Here is a 23,135-nt window from a genome sequence, read left to right as displayed (position 1 = left end):
ACAATTCTCCGCAGGAATCCTGTTTACGTACCCTGGATGTTAGAAAGACATTGGGTTTTATTTAAATTGCTTGGCCCTCTCTAAGAAATCAGCTAGGCTCTTCATTTTCTTGGCAGATAAATTTATGGGGTCCTCAATCTCTACTCAGAGACTATTGAGGTGGTAAATAATAAGACATCCAGATATGATCACCCTCCTCCTAAAAAAAGGTAATAGCACATTCAGTCAGATCACAGGCAACATCTATGGCTTTATTGAAGAATGTACCGGTATCTGGAATACGCAGGACTGGTACATGGGCTTCAATACATGTGTTTTCAAAACATTACACCCTGATCCATGCTGTCAGATCTAATATGGCATTTGTTTCTGCAATACTATCTTCAGTTCTGCACTCTATTCTGAAGCATCCTTCTCCATCAGGGGATACTGCTCAGAAGTCTCCTGAAGTGGAGCACCCACAGGGACTCTACTCAAGAAGAAGAGGTTATTCATGGGTGTGGTGATGGCAGTTCTTTGAGATGCGTGTTCCTATGTGTTCTCCACTATCTACCCTCCTTCCCCTTTGCTTCAGCCTGTTCCTTAGGAGATGTTTGGATGGAGAATGAACTGGAGACCATTTGCCCATGCACCCTAATAAAGCCTTGGTATCTGGGATGAAGACGCATAGGGCGCATGCATGAGCCAAATGGCCACTGCTAACTGAAAATCTCCAACCAAGGGCTCGAGATGCATGCACACCTGAAGTGGAGCACTCATAGGGACACACATCTTGATGAACCACAGCTACTGCACAAAACGAGAAACTCTTCTTCAAATATTTTTCATTGTGAGAACAGACTAATGTGACCCATGAAGAGTCAGCAAAGGCTCCAATGCAAATCAAGTTGCATCATCATAAAAATCAGTATACAGAAAACTAGAACTTCTGTTCAAGAGACCCGAAAACACTTTCCTATGTGTGTTACAATAAAAAGCTTTTATCTTATTCGTTCACATTACTAACTTTGATGTGCACATACAAACATCAGTTGTATATTAGGAGGAACATAGAACATTAAAGGTCAAAAAAGACATTTTGTCAAACAGCACATACCTGTAAACCTAATTCTATTCTAGTATCTCTTCCAAGGATATTCAATGGTTACAGATTAGCTAAGGTGTTGTTCCCAGTTTCTCCATTAAGGAGAGAGGGACAGTGACCTGCATTTAACTGCTTCCTCTTGATGGTGGAGCTCTCTTGTATCCTGGCTCTAACCCTGCACACTCCCCACGCCAACCACTGCCTAAATTCTTGCTGCCCAAGATGTGAGGACCTGAGAAAGGTGAAGGAAAAAGTGCGAGCAACATGGAGGAAACCTGCAGAAAGGAATGGATGTGACAAGAAGGGAGGTAGGAGGCTGAGGAAATGAGAAAAAGATGGGGAGGAGGGTGCAGAAAGAGAACAGTGTATAGAGTACTGAAAAAATGGTGCAGAAGGTGGTGGGAGATCAGAGGAGAGAATGATGTGGAAGATGGATGGATGGAATCAAAAAAGGAGGAATGAAAAATGAATCAAGATTCAATTTAAAGGTTAGTAAAGTGTTCTTTACTTGTGTGGTTTCACCTCTGGCTGTATTAGCAGAGCCTGCTATTCAGTATCTGGATGAATGTAACAGGTAGTACAAACATACATGTCATGTCTATTTAAAAAAATTACATAGTGCCAGATGAACTGTACATGTTGTGGTAGACTACATCAGATTAATTACTGCAGTTTGCATAGTGCATTGAAACTGTAAAATGCTGTATAAGTGCTAAGTATTATCATCAATAGAAATATAGACCACAATAGACACAGTACAGGTGTCATTACATTTAAAAAAAATCCACTAGGATTGTAGCTGCCAAATTTCAACTGAAGAATTCCTCCCCCCTTTATTGATGAAGTTTAAAGTGTTACTTTATTGTGTTTCTCAGTGATTACATAGAAAATATCTGAGAATCAGGTGTTTCCTGCTAAATGCTACTGTAACAGACTACATATACGAAGCCCAATCCTGCAATCAACTATGAAAATCTGAGCTAGAGTGGGTTGAGGCACTTCCTCTTTTTGCTGCTTTTCACATTGCAGACAAAGGACTAAATTCATTTCCTGTGCAATTTCACTCAAGTCCAGGGCACAAGTTGAAGGACTGCATTAGCTCAAGTCAGTGCTATTATACTGGAGATGAATTTGGCCCAGAAGTTTTGGCTGATGGAATATTGAGGTGAGAGTTCCATGGCAGTTGGGAATGACAGTTGTGAGCAGCAGTTGCTGAGCAGGCAGTAGGAGAGAGGAGAAGAGACCAAACAAATGTGTAGAGACTATGGCAGTTGGTACTAGCACCATTATATTTACCCTTCCCCCCCCCGCAAAGCAGCACTAATTAATGTGCTATGGGGATTCAAGATCAAACCTATGATTGTGAACAGAGTGGACATACTGAGTTGTACTTTAAGCAGATTTTGTTTCTGCCATCATTTAACCAAAAAAAGTGGAGAGGGTGAATTCTCCTCCCATTAAAATGAATGGGAGTTTTGCCATTAGCTACAATAGAAGCAAGATGAGCCCCAGTAGTCCAAATCTTGTAATCCTCACCCACTTGGAGTCAGGCAACAGCCCAGGATTTGGCAACAAGCCGAAAGAGATCTCAAAAAGGTAGCAGTGACAGGCAGCTCATTTTAAAATACAAGGATGTGCTTGTTGGACATTTAAAGCAATGCAGGTTCAAAACAGAGCTAACATGAGGTTGGGAAGGATTAGAAAGGAGAGGGAGAGAATTTAAAAGCAACTAGCATTGAACAGATGTAGAGCTCTCTCTGTTTTTTTAAATAAAAACTTCAAAACTAAATCCATCTATTACAGACACAATCAGAACAAAACACAGATACAAAAGACACCATCCAAACCCTCCCAACCCCAGACTCTGTCCTGAAAGCTAGAAGATCAATCTGGTATCAAGGCCCCCATGCCATACACCATCCTGCCCAACTCATTTGTTTTATCTTCACTATTGCCAGCAGCTGAATAACTGCATAAGTAGCGTGAACTAGAGTTTCAGGTGTATTGTTCTATGCCTAAAGACAGGTCAAACAGCAGTTCTGGCAGAGGTAACATAAAACCACTGCATTAACAACTGCCAGAGTTTCAAAGAATACATGCATCCTTCCTTATCGAGGCAACCTTTGAGTCCGCTGGTGCCTGAAAAGATCCAAAAGCCAGTTGTCCATAAGTTTGGCCATGAAATAGCAAAACTCTCAGTTTTGAAGTTAACAAATCCCAAATATAGACATTAAAGGAGCAGAATAATAGAGTGTTCCTTTGTCTCCCTCTGATTCAGGGCATGCTCCCCAAGAACAATCTTTATGCATTCCTCGTAGATTACCTCTAGCATACAATTTACCATGAAATACCTATCACCATATATTCCTGGACTTGAAGGGAACACTTGTTTCCAAGTTACATCAATGCACCCTAAGAAAATTTTCTGAACAATTCAGTACTGCTAAATGTTGTTACGAAACAGATTCCTTACACTCCCACTGGTATAGGGCTCTCCTAAACTGTGAGCCACTGTGCTGGAATGCTGTTGCCTGAATTTGCCAAGGGGAAAGGCATCTTAAAGCATGTTGTATGTAAGAGCACAGATACGCAATATAAAAGCAAAGAGATAACAGGATTTTTTAACAACATCACCTTTTTTGCCCATGTCAAGGTCCATCTCCTCCTACCTCATTACCTGAACTTGGCAGGAGGCAAACTGCATCTTCCAGTTCAACTTGACCACTGACTCATGACAAAGGTGAGTCCCTAAATATCTATAACCCAGAGAGAGTTTGTACAATTTACAACTCCTCTGGCAGAGGAGGAGAGCAACCCAAAATCCCCCAACCACAAAGCCTTGCTCTTCATGTTAATCACTGCTCTGGCTACAGTATAAAATGTCAAAATTATGACACTGTTAAAAATTAGATAAAGTGAGAAAACAAGATGAATCTATTGTGATGGGTTCCTTCTGGGATGCCACCTGTAACTAGGGTACAACTGAGCCCCCCTGACCCACTAGCCTGGGCTCCCTTTTACACTGTACTGCTGTGACAAGTGGAAAAGCCCTCTCAAGCCTGCACTGTCACCAGAATACCTACAGTTAGGGATACATCCAGCTGCAGTTACATGCAAGTAGGCTGTCTGATCAGCCCCTGCGTGGGAAGGCGTCAGCTAGCGTACCTCCCAGCTCCTCAGGCACTCACCCCCTCTGGAGTGTAATCTCAAAATTATATTGTCTTGCGCTGCACAGGGAACTGTACAGCATAAACTCATAAGATTCACCCCCTCCCTCAATGTGGAGAGGAATATGCAACAGCTTTCTGCCCTTGAGTTATGATTTCCACACACTAGTTTACATAAAGTAAAAAAACAAAATGTATTAATACAAAAGATAGGTTAAGTGATAGCAAACAGATCAAAGAAGATTACCCAGCAAATAAACAAAAAATGTTATCTAAGCTTAATATACTAAATAGATATGATATGAATAGCAGATTCTCATCCTAAGTAATGATGCAAGCAGGCTACAGACTCTAAAGGGGCAAGCTGCACTTGCTTACAGTTTGGAATCCACGGGTATTCCATTCACAGGCTAAAAATCCCTTTAGCCTAGGTCCAGCACTTCCCCCAGTTCAGTCTTTGTTCCTCAGGTGTTTCCAGGAGCCTTCTTGGCTGTGAGTCAATGAAGAACCAAGATGATGTCACTTCTCTGCCTTATATAGCTTTTGCATATGGGGAGAACCCTTTATTTCGAAGATTGGTTCCCATACCAGTCAGTGGAAAAATACTGACATTCCATGAAGGAGTTGAGCACCAGGTGACCTGTTCACATGTCCCTATAGAGTCACAGCAACCATCCCCCACTGGCTGTTTGGAACATTCACAGGAAGGCTCACCAGGTGGGAAACACACTTCTCCTAAGGCCTATATTGTTTCTTCTTAATGGCTCATTAACCTGAATGGCCCCTTCCCAGCCAACTATCTATATTGATAGCATTTTGCCTAATGGGCATTGCCCAGGAACAGCTACATGTGAAATAGATATAGTCAATACTCATAACTTCAGATACAAAAATGATACCTGCATACAAATTGGATAATAGGACAACAATAGGCCTTAGAAGAAGCAGGTCTCCCATCTGTTTGCCAGAAGCTGGGAATGAGCAACAGGGGATGGATCACTTGATGATTACCTGTTCTGTTCATTCCCTCTGGGGCATCTGGCACTGGTCACTGTAGGAAGACAGGATACTGAGCTAGATGGACCTTTGGTCAGACACATTAGGGCCGATCTTATAATCATATTCAGCAAATCATAACCTTTCCAATGACATTTCATATGCCTTATCTCCCATAAAATACATCATAATTATGATATAATCATAGCATACTAATATCAGTATGAAGCATATGGGGTGCAGTATCACACCTATCTTCTGTACCGCCCACCAGCCCCGACATCATCTGCATGGGCAAAAATTTTCACTGACAATGAAATTTCTCCCTCCCACCTCCAATTTAAACTTCAAAATCTTCTGTTGCCACTACCCACAGTAAAGGGTTGAAAGAAAAACAATACAATTGATTCAAAGGACATTATAGCTTCTCCCCTCCACCCATTTTACTAAAGAGGTTCATAGTGCATGAATGTACAAGAGCCACAACCACTTGAACTATAGAGAAGTACCATATTAATAGATTCATAAATGCCAAGGCCAGAGGAATCAGTGGGATCATCTAGCCTGATATCTTGTATGACACAGGCTGTAGAACTTCCCCAAAATCATTCATGGAGCATAACTTTTAGAAAAACATCCAATTTTGATTTTAAAAAATTGGTAGTGATATAGCATCTTCCACAACCCTTAGTAAGTTGTTCCAGTGGTTAATTACTCGCTCTGTTAAAAACGTATGCCTTATTTCCAGTGTAAACTTCCAGCCATTAGATCGTGTTATACCTTTCTCTGCTAGAGAAAAGAGCTCATTACTGAATATTTGTTCCCCAAGATTAATAAAATAGTCTTTTAGCTTTTTCTTTGTTAAGCTAAACACAATCTTCTATCACGATAAGGTACATTATTCCAATCCTTTAAATCAGTCTCATGACTCTTCTCTGAACCCTCTTTAACTTATCAACTATCCTTCTTGAACTGTGGACGCCAGAAAACCAAATTGAGACAGAATTAACCATAAGTAAAGTGGGTTCATTTAGCTAAAGCTTTGGCCTGATCCAAGGCCAGAACATAATCCTCCCATTCTCATCACCCAATTTCAAATACTTCTTGCAAATTACACAAAGTGTCTGCCATTGTGCAATCTTTATTATTGCGGTGCAATAATGTTCCCATTTTCCCCAAATCTCTTGGCTAGAACAGAAGCCAAATTTTGTAATCTGTGTGGGATGTTCAATCTCCCCTGAAGAAGCTGTTCCACTGTGGATAGATAATGAAAGTGATTAGAGCAGGGGGACTGAATCATCTGTCTCCCAGTTCTCAAGTGGGTATTGGAACCACTGCACTAAAGAGTCATTTTTCCCTGTTTCTTCCCCCAGCCCCTGGATAAATACTGAAATAATAAAAATAGCAACAGAAATAAAATGGTCTTGTAAAGGCATAGACTATTTCTACACACTCCCTTGCAGCCTGGTGGAGCACTATAGCTGTGACTCACTTTAATTTCCTCCAACTGGGGTAGCAATAGGTTCACCTTAACATCCCAGGACAAGAAACAGCCAGCACTCACTAACCAACAGCATGTCCCCTTTAATAAGGTTTCAGGACTGCAGTAATTACAATAAACATTTAATTAGGACCCTGGATCAAAGCTTTCAAACTTAGAGCTCAGTCAGGTTAGGCTGGTTTCCTGAAGTCTGAAAGGCAAGCCACCACACACAGCAACCTGCATAACCTCTTCTCCCACTTCTAACTCAGCTTCCTATTTAAATACCTAAGCCCCAGATCAAGGTTGCCTTCATCATCCTCAGGTTGGAGCCTTCAGTCTCTCTCTTAAAGGCACTTTGGTGGCAGGTCCCGGGACTGAAGGATGCCCCCCGCTGCCGAAAATCTAGAGTGGAAGAAGCTCCAGGGGCCTGGGCCCTGTGAGAGTTTTCCAGAGCCCCCAGAGCAAGTGAAGGACTCCGCTCCAGGGGCCACGAAAAACTCTCGTGGGGGCCCTGTGGGGTTTGGGGCCTGGGACAAATTGCTCCACTTGCCCCTCCCACACACACACACACTCTGGGTAGCCCTGTCAGGATCACAGGGCTCAGGTGAAGGGGCTGTTTAATTGGGGTTTGGGCAGCAGCCTGAACTCTGAGATCCTCCCATCTCATCTACACTGTAATTAAACAGCCCCTTAGCCAAAACCCAAGACAACTGGCACAGGCCAGCTGTGCATTTTTAATTGCAGTGTAGACATACTCTCTGTGGGCCTCAGCGGATGTGGGCCTCAGTGCCAATATCACAGCTGAGAGGCATTATGGAAGCATTGATTCCAACTCCAGCATTAAGGTTATATTGAGTTTTGCACTGAAGAGGGATTCAGCTTTGTTTTATATGAATAATACAGCATGTCCTCCCCAAATTTACAGCATTTATTGTTTGAGTGAAGAAGCGTTATTTGTGAGAACTTACAGCTATATTGGATAATTAGTATGAGTTAAAGTTCATTAGTATGAGTCCTAAAGAAATGTAGCACTTACTATCAGACCTCTAGTATCACAAGTGATCTTAATAAAGAATACAAAAGCTTCAAATCACATATTGTTATTGAAACCTTGTATGCAGACTATACTTGATGTGATTAGGCTGTAATTAAGTAATTAATAATTGTATCTAACAGACTGAGCCAGGTCAATAACTCAGGTCACTCTTAAATAATACCATAGTGGCATCAGAGGTAACTCACCCAAATAACTGCCCTTCCTCTCCAGTTCATTTGCATGCTTCAGTTTTATTGGTTGGAATGAGTCAGTTGTATTAAGGGACTGTATACATATAAACTATGATTCTATATGTGAAGAGTTCTCATTGATAGATGTCTTACTTGCCAGCTGTCATTGAAGTGGCCTCAACTGTCACTGCTCTTAAAAGTTCCGTGGTTGTATACTAGCCAGTTAAAAGCCAGGTTCATCAGAATGCTCTAGCTGCTTTGTGCTACTCCAGTGATGCAAAACAGATGTACATCTGATTTAACTGGCCAATATACTTTAGCCGCTTTGCACTACACCAGTGATACAAAGCAGCCAGAGCATACTAGTGAATATAGTATTATAAGATACATTTTTAAAAATATGTAAGGCTGATACTACATATCTTCAACTTCATTAGGTATTGCAGGTTAGCATGATAGCTGGATCTGATGGAATTTCTTGTTTAATGTTCATTTATAAAAAAGTTTAATAGTTTTATTTTTAAAAAATGAATTTTCCCTATGAAAAAATTAAGATGGAGTTAAAGGGGAGGGGAAGTACAAGAATAGTGTTATAATTCCAACAGAAACATTACAAGAACAGAAACATTAGCAGATCAAGTGACTACAGGGCTCTGGGAGTAAGACTGAAGGATCTGGGAACACAGATGGTGTTCTCTTCAATCCTTCCAGTCAAGGATAGGGGCCCAGGCAGAGACAGATGCATCCTGGAGGTGAATGCCTGGCTGCAAGGATGGTGCCACCAGGAGGGCTTCGGATTCCTTGACCACAGGATGTTGTTCCAGAAAGAAGGACTGCTAAGCAGAGATGGGGTCCCGTCCACCTATCAAGGAAGGAGAAGAGCATATTTAGATACAGACTGGCTAACCTCGTGAGGAGGGATTTAAACTAGATATGAAGGGGGCAAGTGACCAAAGCCCACAGGTAAGTCAAAAACATGGAGACCTGAAAGAAGGGTCGGAATTTGGAGGGCACATGGGCTGTTATAGCAGGGATAAGGGAGAGACATGACAGAACTGCGGGTGGAAATCAAATCAGTATCTTGGATATCTGTATACTAATGCGAGAAGTATGGGGAATAAGCAGGAAGAACTTGAAACACTAGTAAATAAACACAACTATGACATAGTTGGCATCACAGAGACTTGATAGGATAATACGCATGACTGGAATATTGGTAAAGAAGGGTACAGCTTCCTCAGGAAGGACAGGCAGGGAAAAAAGGGAGTAGGTGTTGCCTTATGTATTAAAAATGTATACACTTGGACTGAGGTTGAGATGGAAACACGAGACAGACTTGCTGAAAGTCTCTGGGTAAGGATAAAAGAGGTAAAAAAAAGAGTGATGTCATGGTAGGGGTCTACTACGGACTACCTAACTAGAAGAAGTGGTGGATGAGGTTTTTTGTAGGCAACTAAGAAAATTATCCAAAGTACAGGACTTGGTGGTGATGGGGGACTTCAACTACCCAGACATCTGTTGGGAAAACAACACAGCAGGGCACAGATTATCTAACAAGTTCTTGGAATGTATTGGAGACAAATTTTTATCTCAGAAGGTGGGAAAAGCTACTAGGGGAAAGACTGTTCTAGATTTGATTTTGACAAATAGGGACTAGTTAAGAATTTGAAAGTGGAAGGAAGCTTGGGTGAAAGTGATCATGAAATGATAAGAGTTCATGATTCTAAGGAATGGTAGGAGGGAGAACAGCAAAATAAAGACAATGGATTTCAAGCAGGCAGACTTTAGCAAACTCAGGGAGTTGGTAGGTAAGATCCCATGGGAAGCAAGTCTAAGGGGAAAAACAATTTAAGTCAGTTGGCAGTTTTTCAAAGAGACATTATTAAGGTCACAAGAACAAACTATCCCACTGCATAGAAAGATAGAAAGTATGGAAAGAGACCACCTGGACCTACCCAGGAGATCTTCAATGATCTAAAAATCAAAAAAGATTCCTACAAAAAGGGGTGTCATAACCTTAGTCCCAGATTTGGACCTTAGCGTCCAAAATATGGGGGTTAGCATGAAAACCTCCAAGCTTAGTTACCAGCTTGGATCTGGTACTTGCTGCCACCACCCAAAAAATTAGAGTGTTTTGGGGCACTCTGGTCCCCCTGAAAAACCTTCCCTGGGGACCCCAAGACCCAAATCCCTTGAGTCTCACAACAAAGGGAAATAATCCTTTTTCCCTTCCCCCCTCCAGGTGCTCCTGGAGAGATACACAGACACAAGCTCTGTGAATCCAAACAGAGTGACTCCCCCTCTCCGTTCCCAGTCCTGAAAACAAAAAGCACTTTCCTCTTCACCCAGAGGGAATGCAAAATCAGGCTAACAAATCCAACACACACAGATCTCCCCTGATTTCTTCCTCCCACCAATTCCCTGGTGAGTACAGACTCAATTTCCCTGAAGTAAAGAAAACTCCAACAGGTCTTAAAAGAAAGCTTTATATAAAAAGAAAGAAAAATACATACAAATGGTCTCTCTGTATTAAGGTGATGAAATACAGGGTCAATTGCTTAAAAGAATATTGAATAAACAGCCTTATTCAAAAAGAATACAAATCAAAGCACTCCAGCACTTATATTCATGCAACTACCAAAGAAAAGAAACCATATAACTTACTATCTGATCTCTTTGTCCTTACACTTAGAAACAGAAGACTAGAAAGTAGAAACTACTTCTCCAAAGCTCAGAGAAAGCAGGCAGACAGACAAAGACTCAGACACCCACTTCCCTCCACCCAGAGTTGAAAAAATCCGGTTTCCTGATTGGTCCTCTGGTCAGGTGCTTCAGGTGAAAGAGACATTAACCATTAGCTATCTGTTTATGACAAGGGGAAACTAGGTTAAATTTACAAAGGATTAATATAAACAAATAAAAGTATGTAGGGACAAAGTTAGAAAGGTAAGGCATAAAATGAGATCAAACTAGCTAAAGTCATAAAGGGTAACAAGAAAACATTCTACAAATACATTAGAAGCAAGAAGAAAACCAAGGACAGGGTAGGCCTGTTTTTCAATGAAAGGAGAAAAACAATAACAGAAAATGTGGAAATGGCAGAGGTGCTAAATGACATCTTTGTTTTGGTTTTCACAAAGAAAGTTGGTGATGATTGGACGTCTAGCATAGTGAATGCCAGTGAAAATGAGGTAGGATCAGAGGCTAAAAATAGGGGAAGAACGAGTTAGAAATTACTTAGACAAGTTAGATGTCTTCAGATCACCAGGACCTGATGAAATGCATCCTAGAATACTCAAGGAGCTGACTGAGGAGATATCTGAGTCATTAGTGATTATCTTTGAAAAGTCGTGGAAGACGGGAGATATCCCAGAAGACTGGAATAGGGCAAATATAGTGCCAATCTATATAAAGGGAAATAAGGACAACCTGGGGAATTACAGGCCAGTCATCTTAACTTCTGTACCCGGAAAGATAATGAAGCAAATAATGAAGCAATCAATTTGCAAACATCTAGAAGATAATAAGGTGATAAGTAACAGTCAGCATGGATTTGTCAAGAACAAATTGTGTCAAACCAATCTGATAGCTTTTCTGACAGGATAACAAGCCTTGTAGATGGGGGAAGTGTAGGTTAGATAAATGTCTATTAGGGATGGTCTAGACAGTATTTGGTCCTGCCATGAGGGCAGGGGACTGGACTCGATAACCTCTCGAGGTCCCTTCCAGTCCTAGAGTCTATGAGTCTAAGTGGTATATGTGGTATATCTTGACTTTAGTAAAGCTTTTGATACTGTCTCGCATGACCTTCTCATAAACAAACTAGAGAAATGCAACCTAGGTGGAGCTACTATAAAGTGGGTGCATAACTGGTTGGAAAACCATTCCCAGAGAGTATTTATCAGTGGTTCACAGTCATGCTGGAAGGGCATAATGAGTGGGGTCCCACAAGGATCAGTTCTGGGTCCGGTTCTGTTCAATATCTTCATCAATGATTTAGATAATGGTATAGAGAGCATACTTATAAAGTCTGTGGATGATACCAAGCTGGGAGGGGTTGCAAGTGCTTTGGAGGGTAGGATTAAAATTCAAACTGGACAAACTGGAGAAATGGTCTAAAGTAAATAGGATGAAATTCAATAAGGACAAATGCAAAGTACTCCACTTAGGAAGGAACAATCAGTTGCATACATACAAAATGGGAAATGACTGCCTAGGAAGGAGTACTGCAGAAAGGGATCTGGGGGTCATAGTGGATCACAAGTTAAATATGAGTCAATAGTGTAACACTGTTGCAAAAAAACAAACATCATTCTGGGATGTACAGAACTGTTGCGTCTTACGCTGGGGTTACGTTCCGCAGTCAGCGCGTAAAGCGAAAATTGCATATAGTCAAAATGACCCTTGAAAATCCCTTAAATCACCCATAAAGTACAGTTTTGTGTATACAACCCTGTACAGTACTATTGTATACAGCAATATACAGTACAGTATATAGTAAAGACTACATATGCAAAATATAATTTTACAGTATTTTAATAACATAACAGACAGATGGAAGAATGAAAGAATAAAAAATGAAAACAGTACAGTACTGTAAACCTGAACAGTCACCGGTCATCCTGGATATTTTTGCTAGTCTTGTACTGTACACACTCTAGTGATTAGTCTTCCTCTTCCCCTGACAACACTATCATTGAGTCGTCAGGGCTTGATGTTGATCCAGGAGACGATGGGCCAGGCTTGGGTGACGGAGAGTGAGTCATAGAAGAAGTGGATGGCTCTGGTTCAGCTTGAGAAATTGATTGTGTAGACTCTGCTCCTGGTGGTTGTTTTTTTTTAAAAAAACATGGTGATTGGTAACTGTCGCTGTTGTCTCTTGAGCTCCTCAAACATTTCTTGGTACAGTCCCAAATAATCCGTAATACGACATGTGATTTTGAGGCTTCGTTCCATAGAGGGATCATATTCAGAAATTAAATCATTCAAGTGTTTCGCTGTTTGGAACACTTCAGAAAATTTATGAAGATTCCAAGTTGCTGACTTGTCCTGTTCGTCATTATCTTTGTCTTCTTTTATCAGTTCCTCTAACTCTTCGTTAGTCAATGTTTCTCTATGGCCCTCAATTAATTCCTCAATTTCTTCCTCGAGGATGTCAATGAAGCCATCACCACCCACTTGCCTGGCCACCTGAACAATGAGTTTCACTTCTTTATCAATGGTCGGGAAACCCTTAAAATCATTCACACAGTCTTCCCATAGGTTTCGCCAACGTGCATTGACTGTTTCAAGCTTGATTGCGTCCACTGTCTGTTTAATATAAGTGATGCAATCAGCAATGTTGAAGGACTTTCAACACTCCATCACATTAACATTAGGATCAGCATCCACAGTGGTAAGGTTCCATGAGAATGTAAGCCTCGTGTATGTGGCCTTGAAACAGCTAATGACACCTTGGTCGAGAGGTTGGAGGATGGAGGTGGTATTGGGGGGGAGAAAGAGGACTTCAGCGTCATTATGTGCAAACCAGAGTGCCGCAGGGTGGCCAGGAGCATTGTCTACGATCAGGGATGAAAGTAAAATACAGCTCTTACCGATATAAGTCCCACTCTGCCCCCCCCGGAAGGGGTGGGGCCTCAGGTGGAAGGGGCGGGGCCAGAGGTGGAAGTAAATTAAATTTCTTCTTCGAGTGCTTGCTCATATCCATTCCAGTAGGTGTGCGCGCACCACGTGCACATTCATCGGAGACTTTTACCCTAGCAACACTCGGTGGGCCGGCAGGGCACCCCCTGGAGTGGCGCTGCTATGGCGCCGGTTATATACCCCTGCCGGCCCGCCGCTCCTCAGTTCCTTATCATCTTACCGCCCGTGTCGGACGTTGGAACTGTGGAGCGCAGCATGCTGTTCTCCACCTCCCTAGCGATTCACTCATCTTTTCTTATTGTATATAGTTCGTTTAATTGTAGTTAGTTAGTGTATTTAGTAGTTCAGTTTGTGTAGTGTAGATAGTTTGACGGGATTGGGGGTTAGCCCCTTCCCCGACGCCGGGCCCATGCCTGGCTCACCGGGCTTCAAGCCGTGTGCGGTTTGTCATCAGCCGATGCCCACTGGTGACCCGCACGAAGCCTGCCTTAAGTGCTTGGGCGAGGCCCATCTGACAGACAAGTGCCGGATTTGTAAGGCCTTTAAGCCCCGAACCAAAAAAGAGCAGGACGTTCGCCTCAGGCAGCTGCTGATGGAGGCAGCGCTTACTCCCTACTGCTCGGCACCGACACCAGCACCGAGATCAGCCGCTTCATCGGCACTGGAGCAGACCTCAGTGAAGACTCCGAGTCACCGGCCTTCTCCGGCACCGGCTTCTACCCAGCACCGCTCGAAGTCACCTACGAGCAAGAAGCGTAAGCCTCCTGCGGCGGCCGTGCGTGCACCGCAGTCAGAGCGCTTAGCCAGACCGGACCGCCCGGCACTGCCGTCTGCCACGATGTCAACTTCCGCTGCACCGTTGACTCCGGCCCCAGACGAGCCGTCGAGTCTGGTGCATACCAGCTCCCCGGCGCGGGCCGCGATTGAGCTTGTCGTGCCCTCCACTCCAGAGGCGTTCTCTGCAGCACGGGACCTGATCGCGCTAACGGAGCCTGAGCTGCCTCGACCGCCGGTGCGGGTCCTCCAATCCACAGGCAAGCTGGCCCTTGTCAGACCTTCTTCGCCCGGTACCATGGGACTTCGTCACTCTCTGTCCCGATCCAGGTCCCGTAGACGCTCACGGTCCTGCCATCGTTCTCCATCACGTGGCTGCTCGTAGTCCCGGTACCGCTCCCTGTCGCGGTACCGGTCGTACTCACGGTACCGCTCGAGGTCCCGGTCGCCGTCCGGACACTACCGGCACCGTTCCAGGTCCCGTCATCACTCACGGCACCGGGCTTCTCGCAGCCGCTCTCGACACTACGGCTCCCGGCACCGGTCGACCTCCTGGCACCGAGCTGGTCGCAGGTCCCGGTCACAATCTCGGCACCGTAGAGGGTCGCGGCACCGCTCCCCAGCACCGTGTGGCGACGGTTCCAGCGGACGCAGGCACCATCACTTCGCGGTCTCCGCACCGCCATGGCCATCTCGTCCACCATCAGTCTCCTCTAATGCCGGATCGGCATCGTACGGGGACTCGGACAACCAGCAGGACCCTCAGCAGTGGTCCTTTTGGACTCCTTGGGCTTACCATCAGAGCCAACGTGCCCCACATCCACCGCCGCGCTCAAGGCCTTCTGAACATAGGGCGCCAGAGGCCACGGTGAGCAGACCCCCTCCAGAGGATGCAGAACATCTCCCAGCGCTGGGCTCGGATATGCAAGACCCACCCCAGGACATCCCACAGGACCACGACTCGCTTCAGGATCCAGTGGTTCCTGGGGTCTCCTCCTCTTCATCACCAGACGAGGCAGTAGCGGGGACGTCCACATCTGGACCGCCACCAATTGACCTCCGCTCACACCAGGACCTCCTTCGCCGGGTCGCTCTTAATATAAACCTGCCCGTGGAGGAAGTTCCTGAGGTGGAAGACCCAGTGGTCACCATTCTGTCAGCTGAGGCCCCGACAAGGGTTGCCCTCCCCTTTATTCGTACCATACAGGCTCGAGCGGATACAATCTGGCAAACCCCAGCTTCTGTTCCACCTACAGCCAAAGGGGTCGAGCGCAAATATATGGTCCCATCCAAGGGGTACAAGTACCTGTACGTACACCCTCCCCCTTGTTCGTTAGTGGTTGAATCCGTTAACGAGCGAGAGCGCCATGGCCAACAAGCCTCTGCACCTAAATCGAGGGAAGCCAGGCGCATGGACTTGTTGGGAAGGAAGATCTACTCTGCGGGGGGCCTCCAGCTCAGAGTGGCGAATCAGCAAGCCCTCCTGAGTAGATACAATTATAACACATGGGAGTCAGTTGGGAAGTTTATCGAACTAGTCCCGCAGGATTCCCGCCAGGAGTTCTCGGCTCTCCTGGAGGAGGGGAAAAAAGTGGCTCGAACCTCCCTCCAGGCCTCGCTAGATGCCGCTGATTCGGCAGCTAGAACAGTCGCCTCAGGGATCGCCATGAGGCGCATATCGTGGTTGCAGGTGTCCGGTCTACCACCAGAACTGCAATACACTATACAGGACCTACCATTTGATGGTCAGGGCCTGTTCTCCCAAGAGACAGATCCGCGCCTCCAAAGTTTGAAGGATAACCGCGTGATCATGCGGTCCCTCGGCATGCATACGCCACAGACCCAGAGGCGACCTTTCCGCCCTCAACCTCAGCGTCAATATCCCCCGCCTCGGCCAAGACAGGACTTCTCCAGAAGGAGAGGCCGTAACTCCCGCAGACGCCAATCGGGCCCGCAAGGGGGTAACAACTCCGAACCCACCAAACCATCGGTGGGACCGAAGCCAAACTTTTGAGGATGCGCTCAGGAGCACTGTACCAATTACCTCCCAGGATCCTTTTCAGTTCACCAACCGCCTTGCCGCATTCTTCCCTGCATGGTCCCAGATAACATCGGACCGATGGGTTCTCAGCACGGTCGAGTGTGGTTACTGTCTTCAGTTTATTTCGTCCCCTCCTTCCCACCCTCCCTCCCCGTCCCTCTTCAGGGACCCCTCTCACGAGCAACTCCTTCTGCAGGAGGTTTCGAAGCTCCTTGCGTTGGGAGCTATAGAGGAGGTTCCGGAGCACCTAAGGGGAAGAGGATTCTATTCCAGGTACTTCCTAATTCCCAAGGCAAAAGGGGGCCTCCAGCCCATCCTGGACCTGCGAGCTCTGAACAAGTTCATCACGAAGTTCAAGTTCCCCATGGTATCCCTGGGAAACATTATACCCTCCTTTGATCCCGGAGATTGGTACGCTGCTCTCGACATGAGGGACGCATATTTTCATATTGCGATTTACCCCCCACACAGAAGGTTCCTTTGCTTCGTGATAAACCGCCACCACTACTAATTTGCGGTCCTTCCCTTTGGCCTCTCCTCGGTCCCTTGAGTATTCACAAAGTGTATGGCAGTAGTCACCGCCTACCTCTGCCGCCATCGAGTTCACGTTTTCCCGTATCTCGACGACTGGCTTATTCGAGGGACCTCCGAGGCTCAGGTTGCCGCACACGTAAGCGTCATCAAGGACCTATTTTCCCATCTAGGTCTGATCCTCAACCTAGACAAGTCCATTCTGCTTCCTACGCAGAGGATAGAATTCATCGGGGCCATGCTGGACTCGAATCTGGCAACGGCCAGTCTACCTCCAGAGAGGTTCCAGGCTATAGTCTCTCTCATCCAGAGGCTACAAGCCTTCCCAACAACCTCTGTCCGTACCAACCTCATCCTACTCGGCCACATGGCAGCGTGCACTTTTGTGACACAGCACGCAAGACTACGCATGCACCCTCTCCAGACTTGGCTTGCCTCGGTTTATCGTCCGCACAGGGATGCCCTGGACATGGTAGTCACAGTCCCAACAAAAACCCTGGACTCCCTCATCTGGTGGCTGACACCTTCCCTGTTGTGTGCCGGTCACCCGTTCCACCCACCACAGCCTTCGGTGTCGTTAACGACGGACGCTTCACCCCTGGGCTGGGGTGCACACTTAGGGCACCTTCACACCCAGGGCCTTTGGTCCTCGCAAGAGCTGGCGCTGCATATCAATGTTCGCGAACTGAGAGCGGTCCGCTTGGCATGCCAAGCCTTCCAACACCATCTACAGGGCCGTTGTGTTGCGATTTTCATGGACAACACAACGGCCATGTATTACATAAACAAACAGGGGGGAACACGGTCTTCTCCCCTTTGCCAAGAGGCGATGCGACTGTGGGACTTCTGTATAGCCCGCTCGATAGACCTCGTAGCCTCCTTCCTTCCGGGAGTCCAGAACTCTCTCGCAGATCGCCTGAGCAGATCCTTCCTGTCCCACGAATGGTCCATCCATCCGGACATCCTCCTTTCTGTATTCCGGAAGTGGGGCTTTCCCCAGATAGACCTATTTGCCTCCAGGGAAAACAGGAAATGCCAGGTATTCTGCTCCCTTCAAGGCCATTCCTGGGGCTCTCTCTCGGACGCGTTCCTGATCCCCTGGAAGGGACATCTTCTCTATGCCTTTCGACCCTTTCCCCTAGTGCACAGAGTCCTGCTCAAGCTCCGCAGGGACAGGGCCAGACTGATACTGATAGCCCCCGCATGGCCGAGGCAACACTGGTATCCCATGCTGCTCAACCTATCCCTAACGACCCCGATACCACTGCCACTCTGCCCGGATCTTATAACGCAGGACTTCGGCAGGCTTCACCATCCAGACCTGCAGTCCCTACACCTGACGGCGTGGCTACTCTCTGGCTGAACCAATCCGAGCTCTGCTGCTCTGCCCAGGTCCAACGGGTCCTTTTGGGAAGCAGGAAACCCTCCACAAGGGCGACATACCTCGCCAAGTGGAAGTGGTTTTCTCTTTGGTGTGCACAACGTTCCCTAGTTCCAGAGGCCATTTCAATCCCTCTTATCCTGGAATACTTGTGGTATCTCAAGGAACAAGGTTTGGCACTCTCGTCAATAAGGGTGCATTTAGCCGCCATCTCCACCTTCCATCAAAGGGAGGCGAACAGTTCCACCTTCTCTCACCCGATAGTTTCGAGATTCCTTAAGGGCTTGGAGCGCCTATACCCACCAGTTAAGCCTCCTTCCCCTACCTGGGATCTCAACTTTGTTCTGGCTCGGCTCACAGCCCCACCCTTTGAGCCCTTGGCCACTTGCTCGTTGCTGTACCTGTCCTGGAAGACGGCCTTCCTGGTGGCTTTCACTTCAGTCAGGCAGGTTTCAGAGCTCCGTGCTTTGATGGAGGACCCCCCGTATACAATCTTCCACAAAGACAAGGTGCAGCTACGCCCGCATCCAGCTTTCCTCCCCAAGGTGGTCTCGGCCTTCCACATTAATCAGGATATCTTCCTACCGGTCTTCTTCCCGAAGCCGCACGCATCAAGCAAGGACCAACAGCTTCACACCCTGGATGTCCGTCGAGCCCTCGCCTTTTACATTCAGAGGACAAAGCCCTTCAGGTGCTCGCCCCAGTTATTTATAGCGGTGACGAAGCGTATGAAAGGTATGCCTATATCGGCTCAGAGGCTCTCATCATGGGTAACGTCCTGTATCCGGACGTGCTACGACTTGGCCGACATCCCGATTGGCCATCTTACCGCCCACTCTACTCGGGCTCAAGCCTCGTCAACCGCCTTCCTAGCACACATTCCCATCCAGGAGATATGCCGCGCAGCTACCTGGTCGTCAGTGCATACGTTCACTGCTCACTATGCGCTCGTGGCCCAATCAAGAGACGATGTCACCTTTGGCTCAGCGGTTCTGCACTCCGCAACGTCTTACTCCGACCCCACCGCCTAGGTAAGGCTTGGGAATCACCTACTGGAATGGATATGAGCAAGCACTCGAAAAAGAAAAGACGGTTACTCACCTTTGTAACTGTTGTTCTTCGAGATGTGTTGCTCATATCCATTCCACACCCGCCCTCCTTCCCCACTGTCGGAGTAGCCGGCAAGAAGGAACTGAGGAGCGGCGAGCCGGCAGGCGTATATAACCGGCGCCATAGCGGCGCCACTCCAGGGGGCGCCCTGCCGGCCCACCGAGTGTTGCTAGGGTAAAAGTCTCCGACGAACGTGCACGCGGCGCGCGCACACCTACTGGAACGGATATGAGCAACACATCTCGAAGAACAACAGTTACAAAGGTGAGTAACCGTCTTTTCTTATCCATACAGTCCAAACACAAGCAACCCATCTCTCCTACATACTTCATGGATCTCTTCCACTGCATGACTTAGATATAGAAAATAAAGCTACTATTACTACTACCAGTACTGTCTGTAATAAAACTTTACTATTGGAATAAGCCTGAAAAAATGAAAACTCACTGTCACATTTTGTTCTTTGTCCTCTATCCTCCTCCTCCAGCCAGGTTGCCCAACGCGGCTAGGCTCCATGTTCCTCCGACCCCGCCACTCAGCAGGGGCTGCAGGGGCTCCCCTCTAGCTTGTAGCAGGGAGCAAGGGGACTGGCTGAGGGAGAAGCCTCCCCAGGTAGCCTGCTGCCTGCATAAGAATAGTTTAAACTTAGCTGTTCACTTCTGGGTCTGAACCCTGATTCAGGGCTATTTCTGGCATCCTTGTTAATTTCACTCAGGGTTGTTGGGGAGGAAATATACAAGATACTTAGAGAAAGTTTTGTCCATTTCAGCCTCAGCACTCTGCAGGACACCGACACCAACAAAACAACAAGAGATCTGAGGCCCTGTGTCCTAAGGACAATTCAATATAAAAAGAGGGTGGAATTAAAACTACTATTTCTTTCAAAGGAGGCACAATAATTTCCCTGAATATCCAGTTTTCCCCTCCAATCCCTTTGTGGTTTTGTCTATCGGGCTGTTTGCTTTCCCTGTGAATCTTTAGTTGTTCTACCAAAATTGCTTTGCCCAAAATAAACCCTGATCATCAGAACACATCTTCCCACCATGTTCTCCATGTGTGTGTGTTTTTTTTAAACAGTAACATTTCAAAGAGGATCTGTAAGCAGTTTGGACATCACAACCATGATCCAATGGGATAGATTTGAACTTGGAAATGGTTCCTGATTTTGATTGTATTTTTTGCGTGTTATATTATTGAAGATCGCCTCATCCGGGGGGCAGAAAAGAACTGGCCCGGCTTTGGTCACCCTCCCCCCCAACAACCAAGGGTGAAATTAACAAGGATGCCAGAAATAGCCCCGAATCCTGCGGTTCAGACCGCAGAGTGAACAGCTAAGTTTAAACTGTTCTTATGCAGGCAGCAGGCTACCTGGGGAGGCTTCTCCCTCAGCCAGTCCCCCTGCTCCCTGCTACAAGCTAGAGAGGAGCCCCTGCAGCCCCTGCTGAGTGGGAGGGTCGGGGGAACGCGGAGCCTAGCTGTGTCAGGTGGCTGGAGGAGGAGAGTAAGAGAAACAACAAACAAATGTGACAGTGAGTTTTCCCTTTCCAAGCTTTTATTAGCGTTGAGTTTGAACTTTTTGTCATGCAGCCAAAAGAGGTGAAGTAAGCCAGTACTGAATGTTCCACTCATTTGCCAGTACACTACTGCACCTTTTTTTACCGGTACTCTGTACCGGGCCATACTGACTTACTTTCACCTCTGTCTACAATCAGCAACACTTTAAAGTCAAGTCCTTTCCTTCAAGGTACTGCTTGACCTCCAGAATGAAACACTTGTGGAACCAATCCAGAAATAATGCTGCCGTCACTCAAGCCTTTTTATTTGATTGCCAGAACACAGGCAGGAGATTTTTGTTCTTGCCTTTTAGGGCACGGGGATTTGCAGCCCTGTAGAGCAAGCATGGCTTTATTAAATGTCCAGTCGCATAGCCACAAAGCAACACAGTCACATGGTCTTTAGCTGCTTTGAAGCCAGAGACGTATCTTTCTGATTTTGAAATGTAAGTGTGGGTGGACAGTTTTTTCCAGAAGAGCCCAGTCTAATCAGCATTAAAGACTTGTTCTGGAAAATAGCCCCTTTCCTCTATGATTTTCTTTAATTGTTTGGGGTAGGATTTTGCTGCCTCCTCATTGGCAGATGCAGCTTCAACAGTAATCTGCATGTTTTTGAAGCTGAAGCGGTTCCTAAAACTGTTAAGCCAACCTTGGCTGGCTTTAAATTCCTTCTTATTAGAAGCCTGTCCCTCTTCAGTGGGAGGTTTGAACAGCACATAGATGCTAAGAGCCTTTTCTTGCAACATGTTGCCATTGATAGGCACACGTTTACAGTTCATGTCTTCCAGCCATAAGTTTAATACTTTTTCAGTCTTCACTAAAGCCTTATCATGCACTTGGCTCGTCACCTTAGCAGTTACTGGAGTACTTGATGCCACGACTTGACGAATTTCTCTCCCTCTAATTTTGATGGAATGGATGCTAGATTAATTGCAGCCGTATTTATGCACCATGTTGGCGATGGACATACCGTCTCTCAATAAGTCCAACACAGCCAGTTTTTTCTCCAGCGTTGGAACAGATCACTGCTTCTTCAGTTGAGCACCAGATGAAGCAGGTGGCTTGCATTTAGGGGCCATATTATACGAAAAATACGTACTGTATCTTTAAACACTACAGATACAGTAGAATCTCACTCAGTGCACCGAAATGTGTACAGTATGAGAGGCACAGGGGACTGAATACTGTAGTGGAAACAGCAGTACTGTAGTGGGAACAGCAGATTCACTTCTCCCATCTCACACTCACTCCAGGGCATATGCTCTATTTAAACTGGTTTTTGTTCTTTTTTTGCCAACTCTCCAGGGTTATTGTAGGGGAGAAACTTATCACAGGCCTAAAGAGATGCTGTTGCTGTCAAGTTCTCCCCAAAAAATATTTTAGCGGAAACAGCAGATTCGCGTCTCACGATGGTGGAATCGACCGCACTTTTTTTTTTCCCAATCGCATAAAGCTGAAATTGCGCATGTTAAATGCGTGTAAGATGCGACAGACCTGTATTAGAACAGGGGTGGGAAACCTACAGCCCACTGCTTCATTTCATCCGGCCTGCAGCAAGTCTCCGTGCTGAGGGCCAAAATCACTGAGCCTCAGTGCCCCACTGTGGGGCTGGAGCCATGAGCACTGGCTCACCAGGCTGCCACAAGTCCAGTCGGCTCTGTACAGCTTCCAGCAGTGACTGGCATGTCCCAGCAGGCACAAGGAGCAGGGGCATTCAGGGAAGCTCCACACGCTGCCCCTGCCCCCAGCACCAGCTCTGCAGCTCCCATTGGCCTGAAACCACAGCCAATGGAAACTGCAGGGGCACCACCTGTTGGCGCAGGCAGCATGCACTGTGCAGAGCCCCTAGACCCTCTGCCTAGGGGCTGGACATGGCAGCTGCTTCTGGGAGAAACAGGGAGCCGCAGCAGGCAGGTAGCCTGCCTTAGCCCCACTGTGCCACCAACTGGGAGCTGCCTGAGGTAAGAGCCACCCAGCCGGAGCCTGCACTCCAAGCCTCTGCCCCAGCCCTGAGCCTGCTCCCGCGCTCCAGACCCCTCATTCCCAGCCCCACACCAGAGCCTGCACCCCCCCCATCAGAGCCCTCACCTCCTCCCATGCCCCAGTCCCCCTTCCACACCCTGAACTCCGCATTTGTGGCCATAG

The 23,135-nt window shown here is 46.6% G+C and overlaps 1 long non-coding RNA gene across 1 annotated transcript in view; it reads right to left on the bottom strand.

Moving 5' to 3' along the window:
• Window positions 1–7,657: 7,657 nt before the first annotated feature.
• The window catches only part of LOC115645426, a 34,848-nt gene continuing 19,370 nt past the window's right edge, over window positions 7,658–23,135 (bottom strand). The window contains exon 2 of the long non-coding RNA XR_003998736.1: window positions 7,658–8,819. This is a non-coding gene — a long non-coding RNA (uncharacterized LOC115645426). The remainder of the gene's footprint in view (window positions 8,820–23,135) is intronic.

The sequence above is a fragment of the Gopherus evgoodei genome, chromosome 2 (assembly GCF_007399415.2).
Source record: "Gopherus evgoodei ecotype Sinaloan lineage chromosome 2, rGopEvg1_v1.p, whole genome shotgun sequence".
Lineage (NCBI taxonomy): Eukaryota > Metazoa > Chordata > Testudines > Testudinidae > Gopherus > Gopherus evgoodei.
The sequence above is the reverse complement of the archived record's forward strand: the minus strand, read 5'-3'. Positions and strand labels throughout refer to the sequence as shown.